Source organism: Centroberyx gerrardi, chromosome 3, assembly GCF_048128805.1.
Source record: "Centroberyx gerrardi isolate f3 chromosome 3, fCenGer3.hap1.cur.20231027, whole genome shotgun sequence".
Lineage (NCBI taxonomy): Eukaryota > Metazoa > Chordata > Actinopteri > Beryciformes > Berycidae > Centroberyx > Centroberyx gerrardi.
The window spans coordinates 32943644-32956931 of NC_135999.1; positions in this window are offsets into that span (position 1 = coordinate 32943644).

Below are 13288 nucleotides of genomic sequence, written 5' to 3' on the forward strand. Positions count from 1 at the left end.
GATGAAGGAGAGGAAGACAGTGTAGAGAAAGACTTTTTAACCTTGAGAATACCAAGACACGCTACTGATGGTGTATGTCAGAGAAAGAGAGAGAGAGAGAGCGAGAGAGAGGGAGGGGAGATGAACGAGGGAGAGAGCGGTCCTGGCAACCATGTCTTATTCATTGGCAGGTCATTGGCATGGGGACCCACACTGCTAAATTATGAAGAACACAGCAATGGAACAGGACATGACAGCTTCACACACACACACACACACACACACTGCAAAAAATATCCATCTTGACAAGTCATTTGATCCAGTATTGTGATTTCAAATCCTGTTTTTCTTCAAATCTGCCAATGCGGGTGAGATGATTTCACTTGTTTCCAGTGCAAATTGACTCGAATCAAGAATTGACTTGAATGATTTTAGTCTAAAGCGTGTGAAAAGATATTCTGCCTCTGATGAAGGTCTCATACACCGAAAGCTTGGCTTAATTAATTAATTGTAATTTTCATTGATCGAAGTGTGCTGAACATCTTTATTCTACCTAATTTCAAGATAGTTACACTTGTTTGTAGAAAATTCTTGAAAAGAGAAACTGCATATAAAAAGAAATGGAATTAACGCATCTTTTGGCCGAAATTTTCAGTTGGTTTAATAAAATTAATAATTGAATTCTGAAGATGAGACTTGTTACAATGGATATTTTTGCAATAAAGCAGTAATTGGTCAGTCGTCATTTTGCATTTCTATTCTATGAGACTTGCTCCATTGTAGCAAGTCTCATATTCAGAATTCAATTATTAATTTTATTATTATTATTATATTTTTGCAGTGCACACACACCCACATGCTTTCACATACACACAATCTCTTTCTCTCTCTCTCCCTCACACACACACACACACACACACACACAATAGTAGTAATGTCATGCCCCACATGTACCCATGTTTGAATCCATGTCCACCCCACAATACAACATTAGAAGATCCCCCAGGCAAGTTATTGATTTTCATCTGTTGCCTCACGTCTCCCATACACACACACACACACACACACACACACACACAAACACACACACAGGGATTCATGTCTCACCTCTCCGACACGTGCTGGGAATCCCCTATAGACAGGGTTTGCTCAGCAACTGAAATATTTACACGAACACACCGGTTTTTTTTTGTTTTTTTTTTCAGGTTAGGCCAAGATGTAGTTTGGGTGAAAGTAACATTAAAGTTGGAGAGAACATTTGACATTTTTGCCGAGCATAAGTGTGTGTTCATATGTACTGAATGTACAAAATATTAGCGCCATCTCCCTGATATTGAGTTTCTCCTTTTGCACAATCCGCAGCTCAAATCCCTCTCCAACTCATCTGCTTCTGTTAATTCTCTCTTAATCTCCTTTGTGATTGATATGAATTTAATCAGGGACATCAATAAGAGATAATGGATTCACCTTATCAGTATACTTAGTAAGTCTCCAAAATATTTTGTACATTCAGTGTATATTCAACATGCAGCCGCTGATATTAGTTATCCCATGTATCTTTGTTTTGTTTTGCCACCAGTAGTCTAAAACTCATATATTGTAAGTAATCCAATGGAAAATATCTAATCTCTACTGTCTGATGTCTAAAAAACGAATCAACAAATTGATAAGCTGTAAGAAAATACCAGTCAAATGATCACTTTCCCAGCCTGTGTGTATTAGAGGTGCATCGATACCAATTTTTCAGAACCGATACATTAAGTAGACCGACTGATACAAGTACCAATCCAACTACTACTCAATTTACAGTAATTCATGCTGCCTAGTATTGACCTATCATAGAATAATTACAAGTGCATTGTTTGCATTTATTTATTCATTTGATCAAATCATGCACTGACCATTATAAAGAAAATAGAAATAAAGAAAGTAAGTTACATCACATAGGTTAGATCACAATAGGTTAACAGACAAAAACAGCTTTTTCAGAATAAGTTAACAGATAAAAACAGATTATTCAGAATAAGTTAACAGATAAAAACAGATTATTCAGAATAAGTTAACAGATAAAAGCAGATAAAGAACAGTGCTGTAGACCTAATAAAACAGAATGTCATTTAAAAGCATAGCCAGGACTCTTCTAAACAATAGCAACATTTCAGCATTTTCACCTGTTAGGAGACATTTTTCCTCCTGCCAGATTTTGTATTTATTATTATATTATATTTTAAAGTATTGATATCAGGACACCTTAATTTGCCAATCCAAGGGCAATAGCCTGTACTGAGCTGGATCAGTGCCAATCCTCATGCATACACACTACAGATACTATTGGTCCATCTGTAGCGTGTATGCATCATGATGTATCATCATAGCTACATTTTCAGTGCTCTAGACAATTACTGTAACAGGCAGAGAGAATTTGTGCATTAGCATAAAGTTGCCCTCTTTTTTAACCTTTATTAATCCAGAGAAACTTTGCTGAACACCACTGGGAGCGTCCCAGTACAACCACAGTCTTCTACTGCCTGTCACTGGGCAGTTCAACTGACAACAATGTATATCACTACCTCAATAGATGAAGTAGGTAGAAAGATGGAGGGCAGCGAGAGAGGAATGCTTGTATTAAGGTTGGTATTAAGGTTGGTTAGCTGGGAAGTTTGCCGGGCTGAGACCTCTCCTGACGGAGGATAATTAGTTTCTTATTGAATAGATTCATCATTAGAAGATGCCTCTTTGTTTAGTCTCACAGAGAGAGAGATGAGGTCTAGATTGCTGTGTGTATGTGTGTGTGTGTGTGTGTGTGTGTGCGTGTGTGTGTGTGTGTGTTTGTGTGTGGGTGTGTGGTGAATGCAAGGCTAAAGAAATGGCAGTTCAGGTCTCGCAGAAAGTGAGCAGGACATTTTAGGCATTAAAGGGGCAGTAAGCAATCTATGGCTTTTATCAACCTCTATTGGCAATCAGTAATTATTACAACGTCTTGGATAGAAGTTATCTCCCCCTACACAAGTCTCTGGGGGTTTGGGGTGGGGTAAGGTGGCCATTTTAGGACATCCTCAGTTGCCTTTGTCATTCGTAGATGTACTTTGTCAGATTTAGATGGACTTGCGTCATCTAAGTTTGACAAAGTACAGCTAAACCTGATAGAACTCCATTTAACACAATTGAGGCTAGGAAATCATTCAAGTCAATGGAGGACCTCCATTATGGAGTCCATTATGGGTAGAAACGCAACGGCCCCTTGTGGGGGCGTTTGTCATTTTCAACCGGAAGTGATGGTTGGCATAGCAACTAGTAAACAATGTATGTTTTCAATAAATTAGTCTTTTTTAATACATATTTTATTATTTGAGTTTTTATTAAAGATATTTGTAGTGATGAACTTTAACATAAATAAAATATTGTGGTTATTATTGTCGATGAAAATATGTTCCAACTCTAGTTTTGGTAAATAACCAGCCTTTATAAGACAGATTACTTTTTAGAGTAAGCTAGAGGCGAGCTACAATAGATTGCTCGGTACCTCGCTACCCTAGCCCTAGGTAGCTAGCGCTAGCTTGCTAGCCCAAACAGAGGTGCTCCTCCATATTCCATCATCTTCCGTCAAGATACACTGTGCAGTACGAACCATTGGGTGGTGACTCTGCATTGAGAATTCAGGCACGTCAAATTGACGGATCAATTGTGTACGAGGCGTTAGTCTGACAAAAGACAGCTAAACCTGACTCAAGTCCAGCTAAATCTGACAAAGTATATCTGCGAATGACAAAGGCGGCTGAGGATGTCCTAAAATTGACACCGTAGTGGGGAGAGTCTTGAAACTGCAATGGGTGGGGAGTTTTTCTTCCAAAATAAAGTACGGGCCGGAAAGTGAGTTTTGAAAGGCAGAAATCTCAGCAGCTGGCCAAGTAATCGTTGAGTCATTGGTATTACGTAAGCAACAACCCTATCTACCACCCACAGATATATGATGGTCTGTTTCTGCTATGGGACAGTAAAAATCCTACTTATTGATGCTAATGAAACAGGATATATAGACATTGACAAGTCTTTATGTAAACATTTTTACCAAATTCAAAATCCCAATTTTTTTTTTTTTACCGAAGTCTTGCAGAGAAGATGTTTTTTTCCTCACAGAGAACTCCTTTTTCTTATGTAATCTTTGTTTAACCAAAGTCAATTCAGAACAAATTTAATTTACAGTGACGGCCTGGGAAGGATAAAGGAGAGAGTTCACATCGCTGAAAGTGCTAGAATGATAGCCTTCACTCATAGGAAATCACACATATACGCGGACACACACACATACACACACACAGCACAGTCCTCAGTAGAGATGTGAGGGATTAAACCTTTATTGATCGTTAATGTGAAATAACCTTTAGGATGGGAACTCTGAAGGGACTTTAATTGCAGCCGCTAAGTGTGTGTGTGTGTGTGTGTGTGTGTGTGTCTGTCTGTCTCTCTGTGTGGGTGTGTGTGTGTGTGCGCGCGTGTGTGTCTGTGCATGTGACATGGTGTGCGTGTATATGACCTTTGGGCAAGATGCTGATTGAGGAAGGCTCTCTTGCTTTAATCAAACTTTGTCTCATTAAAACCTCCAGACACAGAACAACCGTGACTTGTTACAACAGAATGGCAGAATAGAACAGAACAGAATAGAATACAATAGAGCAGAACAGAATCGAACAGAATGTAGATGTTAAGTTCTTGAGTGAGATGTTAACTCCTAGGATTTGCTCAGTAGAGACTGGGATTTTCGTCAACATGCAGCAAGATGTCTCAAACCCCTTGCCAGTGATAAAACATTGTAACTTGGAAATTGGGATATTGCAGTCAAGACTCTAAATTATGATTTCAAGTTGGAGACAGATATATTGGTTTGTCGATATTCGCCTTTAATTAAAAGCCAGATCTGGTCCAGTCATGATCGTTCACCTCTGACATGATGGAGGTTCCTCTCTGACCACAGCTAGTCAATATGTTTTAATTATTATCTTTATTATAACAGATGTCTGACCAGAGAAATCATTCCAGGATTTTACTCAGCAGTCTGTAAAACCTGCAGTGAAACCTGCCTCACTCTGCCTTATGGAGCTGCTAACCCACCTAAAACTATTTCATTTTGTCTTTCAATGGAGAGTTTTAGTGTCCCACGATGGTCTAAATGCTGTTTCAGAGGCTTTTCCACCCTGACAAGAATACAATTCTTTTTCATCATTTTTGGGGATTTTGTTTTCTGCCTGAAAATGGTCAAATGTAAAGATACGGAATCTGTGCACAAAATATCTGCTGTTGCCCGATATCAGCCTTCAAAGACCCATATCGCTCGAACCCTTTCGAGTTCAGCCTTGTGTTTTTCCTGCAGCATTAACAGAGAGATGAGAGCTTAGCTATCATGAACAGAGCCACTTCTTTTCAGCCTCTGATCCGTCCATGTTTGTGTTGCAGAGTCTGTGGTCCTTGCCATAATACTCCCACTGGGTGTCCATTATCTGTGACTCTTGCTGTCCCTTTTCCCTTCTTTATTACTCCAATGCTTTACAGCATTATGACGGCGCTATAAGAGTGTTTCATTCGTCTACTCTCTGCGGCAGATGTCTGTGTTTGGTTGACATATAGCTAAACTACACTTCGCTATACTGGAACGGTCCCTTTCAGACCGAGAGTTAAGAGTTACAAGAGAGAAAATACCCGGTCATAATTCCACTCCATTGAGACACAGTGGACAGATGCTATCGTCCACTTGAATCCATGGGTTTTGTCATAATACGGCCTCCCACCGGGTGTTCAGTATCTGTAGGCTCAGACAGAAAAAACAAAATCCCTCTTCTGTCTGCTTCTCCTTGTTCCATGCACTTGTCATCTTGTTGTCTCTGGCACCTCTTTATTATTAGACTTCTTGTGATGATAAGAATGTCTTCTTATTTGGCCGTTTGCGGCATCTTTTGCTTAAATCCCAAAAAAATAACTGGAAATTGGAGAAAGGTGGTGTTGTTTTTCAAATGATCGAATGTTCCTGTACCATATGTATGTTTGTACTATGCACTATTGCTGCATTCACGTGCTGTCAGAAATATCTTAATTAAAAGGTAAGCGCACATAAACCCGACCCGATAAACTGGTAAAATTCAGATTTTTAATGATACCCAAGTTGAAATGTGAGATGTGAAGCCATGATAACAAATGAAAACTAAAAATGATGTATTATATTAAAATTATATTACATTATTGTTGGCATTCTATTATAAATAATTAGTGCTGAAAAAAAAATATATATATACAATGACTTATGGCTAACAAATTAATTAAAACATCAATCACATGCCTCCTCTTCATTCTGTCACTGCAGCAGTAGCCCACCATTTCTTTGAATGTCAAGTTGCAATTGTTCACCGTTTTCATCTTTCTAGAAAGCATGGATTTGTTGTAAGTACACATTAAAGCTGGGGTAGGCAACTTTCTCTTTGTATTATTTGGCGAGGATTTCATAACACCTTTTCAGCTATCAGTAATAATCAGTAAACTGCGGAGAGAAAGCTAATATATCCACAGACAAGATGAGGTGAAACAGCCTTAAAGCAAACTGAATACTGGGACTGGAATAAACTTGTTGTGTACGGAAGCCAGTTATTTTCTCCACTGCTCATGTTCATCAGGAAGGAGCCACATTCAGGTCAGTCAGTCAACTGTGGTAGCTAATCTATGTGTGACCAAAAAAATACATTTTTGCCAGGAAATATTTCAGTAACAAGTAGACTGAGCTAGCAGAGCTGTGTTTTGCATAAAACGTTTGGAAATTATTGAGTTTGCTATCAAAACGATGCTCTCTCCCCCGTATAAAGTGATGCTCTCTCCCTCGTATCACAATGTGTGTTTGTAACCACAATGACTAATCTATGCTGACAAAAAGTATTTTTGCTGGCGAATGTTTTAGTAACAACTAGATTGAGCAAACAAAGCTGTGTTTTGCGTAAAAGATTTGGAATTTATTAAGTTTGCCCCTTTCATGCACGCGCCTCAGCCTCGTTTGGAGGGGAGGAAGGGAGCAGAGAGGGACGAGGGCTGATTTTTTTTGTTGCATGCATTCAAATTCTTGCTCATCTCTCCAAAGTTGCCTACAGCTGCTTTAACATCAGTTGGGTCCTGACCCCTCAAGCATGAAGAGTGACTGAGATAATGGACCCATAAGGATAAGCCATACATTATAAAGGTCATGTGTGGGCAGGATGAGCCCTGGTCAGCACTAATGAATCACAGCGTCTGTGAGTCATCCGATTAGTATTGTACTGTAAGTGTGGCGTCCCGGTGTACATGCACTGCTATCTGGCTCGCAACCTTTACCGTACATCATCCAACCCTCTTTCACCACTGATGTCTATCTCCATCGAATACTATCTACTGAAATCTGTACTATCTGTAAACTCTGCTTTTAGATAAGTACTATATAAATTCAGGTTATAATTATCATGCAGTAAAAATCGACGTAAAAATATCTCTACAGAATTAAACACTGTAGAGGCTCCATTTCTCACCACGTCACGCTAATGTATCTCATTCACTACTATTAATTACTTAATTAATTACTACTAATTTGCAACTGTTTATTAGCTTGCTACTATTCATTATAGGGGCATTAAAGAGATAATCCGCAAGATTTTTGATTTTCTTGATTTTGGCGACACCTTTGGTGAGAAGCGGTCATTGCTTTGGTGTTTTGCACTAAATGTAGGCACTGGCCTAACATACTGTAATAATGAAGACAGTCACTCACTTATATTTCTTCTACTTTCTTATATTTATTCTAAACAAACTGCTGTTGTTGCTCCTAAACCTAAAACGCACCACTTCCTGTGCAGCAGAGGAAAGAGGGATTCCTCATAGGTGTTTAGAACAGCAAATGTAAAAACTTTCATCAACTGGCTATAGGTTGAATCACTGTTGTCTGGTATCAATCGGCGATGGAGAGTAGCAAAAGTGACATCTATTTATATGAAACAATTGCGGATTATTACTTTAAGTAATCTATGGCTTCATTGCCCTCTATTGGTGGCCAGTAGGAATTGCAGTAACATTGATAGAACTCATCTCCTACACAAGTCTCTGGCAAAGCAAACAATAGTCACAATTTCTCAACTCTATCAACCCCCGCAGATATATTATGGTCATATGGTTTTGTGCTATGGGATAGTAAAAATGGCGTACTTATTGCCCCTTTAATTTTAGTGATTCAAAACCATCTCTAGCCACACTGACACCTCACTGATCTACCATGAGTAGCCTATAGTAAATTCCCAATGTTAATCTCTCCTATGAGATGATTGTACTGGTGCCACGCATTTGCTCAACATTTGGAAGTGTTGCCTGAAAGCGTTTAAGCGTTGAATCTGCTCCCCTCTGCCCCTCAGATTACATGACACTTGCTTGTTGTTGCTGTGTGCAGTATATCTGGACATTATCTGGAGAGCTGCCATGACAAGCTAGCCTTCCAAACAACAAGCAGAAATCAATAACCCTGTTGCCCTGCTCATCCCATTGCTGACCAGCTGACTCCCTGTGTGTGTGTGCGTGTGTGTGTGCGTGTTTCCAGAACCTCTAAGAACAAACAGTCTTTGACCAGACAGGCCTTATTGTGTTGCTTTTCCACCGCTGTTTCTCTCTCCCCCCTTGGCCTCAGTAGAATTATAAAAAACCTACTATAGGATTCTCCTCAGGAATTTTGTGACAAGGTGGTGCTGGATTTACAATAGACTGGGGTTTTTAACTCTGGGGACATATATTTTGTTCTTATGGTTGCCTAACCAGAGAGAAACTGGTTGTCTAAGGCAGTGATTCTCAACCTTTTTCATATCAAGGACCCCTAATTTGTTACACTTTAGGGCCACGGACCCCCATTTGATGAGATTTTGTCTCTCAGACCTAAATCTGAAAATATTTTTATTGTTAGATATGATTTTGTCGAGAATTCCATGACTATCTGTATTGTAGGTAGAGAGATAACAGTGAAACTAAAACTCAAAATAGTCATTTTTCTACATTCTCTAATTGTGTTAACTTCTTGTAGGCTAAATGAAATAATGGTGAAGTTTAACAATTTATCAATTTGCTGGGGACCCCCTGGAACCCCCTCAAGGACCCCTGGTGGTCCCCGGTCCCCACGTTGAGATCCACTGGTCTAAGGAACAGCAGGCTAAGGTGTTACTATGTATCATAACAGAATTCGTTTGAATCTGGCTCTGGAACACATTTCACATATTTTTCACTGTATACTTACGAGATGCTAACCAAAAGATTTGAACTTCTATAGCCAGAAATCAGTACACTGCACACTCATGTTTACAGACCCGGCCGGTCTGTGATGCTTTATACCAAAGGGACAAGAGAGGCAAAAGATCTAGTAGTGATGAATCTAGCTTTCTCTGGACGGAGCGCTCATTCATTGCGGTTTTATTAGACACTTTTGGATTTCACTCTTAAGTTTCAATTCATCACTTTCTGTGTGGGGATGGGTCATTCTTGTCTGTTGCAGCCCCACTTTGTGATTTAGGCTCAGAAGACAGCTGGATTTTTACATACAAATCTTTACGCTATAATACAGAGAGAGACTGCTATACAATGAACTATTGGCACTGTATTGCTGCAGCAAAGGCCGAGTCTCACGGCACAACTTCGATTGTATTATTGCTATTGCACAACAATTTTTGTATTAAAAAAAAACATACAAAAGAACAACGTATTTCATAAATTTCAACTGTTTTTAGTACTCCGCCAACAAATGTAGTTCCTGAAGTTTGATACTAATTTGCAGTATGAAGTAATTTACGATGCAGTATGAAGAGTAATAAATCGTACAATGTTTCCAACGAGACAGGTGTAGACAGGTGTATTTTTTTTCAGACTGGCCTTTTATACTGATTGTTAGTGCAATATAGGCTCCATGTAAACCAAGCTATTGTTCACTAGTGTAAATAGGGAGGCAGAGTCAGGGAACACAAATGCATGCAGCTATTATAGCGATAACTGCCATATGATATCAGCTCTTTCTTCTGCTTAACACTGTTCGATCTTTCTTAACGGATAATTCTGGTAATTTTGACATGTTTTAATCGTTTTTTTGGAGTTCGACTGTTGGAGTTTGCATTGGCCCTGTGAGTAATGTGTTGGAGAGCAGCGCCCCCTTCAGCTGAGGGGCATGTAAAGCTCTACAGTGAATTAAGTGACTAAAGTTTGAATACAATCGACCTTCATGATGGCAAAACACTAGGAAAATAAGGTCCAGGCTGGAAATAACCGGAATTATCCTTTAAACTCACACAGACAGTGAACAGAATAGGGATTGTGTTTTGGTCAAAATTCTATTATTTATTTGTGATTTGTGATTTTTTTTTAAAATTTTTTTAACAAGACACAGAGGCCCAGTAAACTGTAATCTTCGTTTTTCTATATTTATGCAAAATTTATAGCTGAAATGTATAATGTATTTTAGTAATTTGTGTTAACAAGGAAGATGTCATTATTATTATTATTTTTAATATTATTAATATTATTAATGTTATTGTTGTTGTTGCTGTTTTATTGTTTACCATGGCGTGCAAGTGGTGCAATAGCAAGCACAACATACAGAAACATAACTGCACACACACACACACACACACACACACACACACACACACACATTAGTGTAGAGAATCTTTTTCTCTCACACGTACACAAACACAAAATACAAAACATACATAATTACACACACACACACACACACACACACACACACACACACACACACACAGACACACCTACCTGCAATCACACAGACACATTAGCGCCCAGGCTCACTCTTGCTCTCTCTCTCTCTCTCTCTCTCTCTCTCTCTCTCTCTCTCTCTCTCTCACACACACACACACACACACAGAGTGTCATAAGGTGAGTGGGATAGAGATTCTCCAGTAATTTCCTCCCTTCCATTTGGATGAACAGAAAGGAACAGCAGTTGTTTTTCCAACTCCATTCTCCGGTTTTTTCACCCTCATGCTGTGTGTTTGTGTGTGTGTGTGCGTCTGTGTGTGTGTGTGTGTGTGTGTGTATTGTGAAAAGTAAATTGCTACCCACCCCGAACATCTAACCTCTGTACAGTCAGTCAGCGGGACATTGTCAGTAGTCGGCTCCATGCTAGACTACAGTGAATCTCACAGATAATAAGAAGAGACCACCATTCTGAAAGGATGTTTATTCATCGTAAAACTATTGCTGTTATTATTTTTATTATTGATATTATTATTATTATCATCGCTGTTGTTATTATTGCATTACTTAAAACAAGTGTTAAAACACTACCGTGCAAGAAGTTACAAGAAAGTGGTTTGATTTAAAACTGTTCCCTAAAAGCGTATTCAGCCGAAAGAAAGTCAAGGAAGGAAAAACTCTCTCTCTCTCATTCCCCTCTGAGTCCAGATGATTTGGGACTTTGCAGCATTTTAGCCCTTTAAAGAACATCGAACAATCATTAACTGAAATATCACAACAAATTAATACTACAACAAATGCTTTTATTTAAAATAGTGCTTTCTTTATGCTATGTAATAAATTGAGAAAAAGCAGACATACGTTCAAAGCAGCCTATTTATCCTGCAGTTTCATCAATAAAAGTGCAAGACTTGACGTACAAGCCGAAGTGCGAGTTGTCTCAGTCTCAGATTTGTGTAAATGTACTTCAGATGCCCGATAACTTTGATAAATTCCAATTTTCATGTGTAAACAGAATAGTCAGTGCAAAGGAATTACAAAAAAAAATAGTTTGATAAATGCTCATGTTGAACCATATGCAGATCAGCATCACATTCTGTCAGCAGCTCCATGACTTCCCCACTGATTGGCAGTGTTGGGCAAAAAGTATTTAATACTTTAAAGTTGTTATCATAACTCCCCCCCTCCAAGGTATGAAGTAGGTTCAGAACCAATTAAGTCCAGGCAACAGCAGGAGATTGACAGACTCATCCATGAAATGAGGCAGCTTAGGAAGCGATGGAGGAATCGGGAGAATCAGTTGGCAGCTGTGAGGAAAGCAGAAAATCTTAGGAAAAATAGAAGAAAGAATGAACGAATTAGGATAGCTTTCTACAAAGACCCATTTAAATTTGGCTAAGGCTCTGTTTAGTAAAGAGAAGGATGGCAGCCTGAAGGCAACAAAGCACAAGCTAGAAGGTGCATAAAGGTATAGGGAGATAGGGCTGCCAGATATGGGCAGACCACCAGATGGACCCTCGGGGTGGAAAGAGGTGCAAAATGTAGATACCTAGAAAGCAATAGGTTAATTGGCACAACAGTGTGAAAAGCGAGAACACCTGGCTCTTCTGGCTGCTTAGGCCACACAAGCATGATTTGGCACCAAATTCAATTAGCCAAGAAGGAGAAAAGACATCTCCATGTGGTATTTTTGGACCTTGCTAATGCCTTTTGGCCCCATGCTGCATAACGTATTGTGGGAAGCTTTTGATTTTTTCAGAGCTCCAGTAATGATTAAAAATTGCATTTTCAAGATATTCACATGATCTTCACAACAGTGGAGTTTACGAGTTTACGACAGCATGTGGAGATAGGCATCATGACAGGGTGCGCAATTTTCCCTCTAGCTTTCACTATGGCAATGGAGGTAATTATTAGGGCATCAGAATGGGTGGTAGGTGGGGAAAAATTGCAGGGAGGGCTGTGCCTCCCACCCATCAGAGCATATATGGATGATATGACTACTATGACTACAAAAGCACCTTGTACCAAAAGGTTGCCGAACAAATTAATTGACAAGCTAAATTGGGCTAGGATGAAAGCTGCATCTCTATTGTTAAGGGGGAACTGGCAATGGTTCTGCATAGATGAGAAAGCAATTCCAACAGTTTCAGAGAAGCCTGTCAAAAGCTTAGGGAGGTGGTGTGATGCAGCCCTAGGAGCAGATTCAGGAGATAAGGCAGGAGGTAGTTAGAGGCACTGAGGGCATAGAGAGGTCAGGACTAGCAGGCAAGTTAAAGCTGCGGTGCCTACAATTTGGTCTGTTGCCTTGACTAATGTGGCCCTTGACAGTTTACCTATATCAAAATGCAGAGAGGTTCGAGAGGCTAATTAGCTCATACATTATAAGTATATAGGAGTATAGGAGTATAAAGGTAAGGGTACTTTTTAAAAATGATTCTCTGCCATGGATCAACGGAGGAAAATCGCTGCTGTTGCTTTTTATCTACGGAGACACCGCCGTGTTCACAGTTGTTAGCTTCTCATCCATGATGAGAATGCGGACCTAGGAACTAAGATTTGGCAAGGG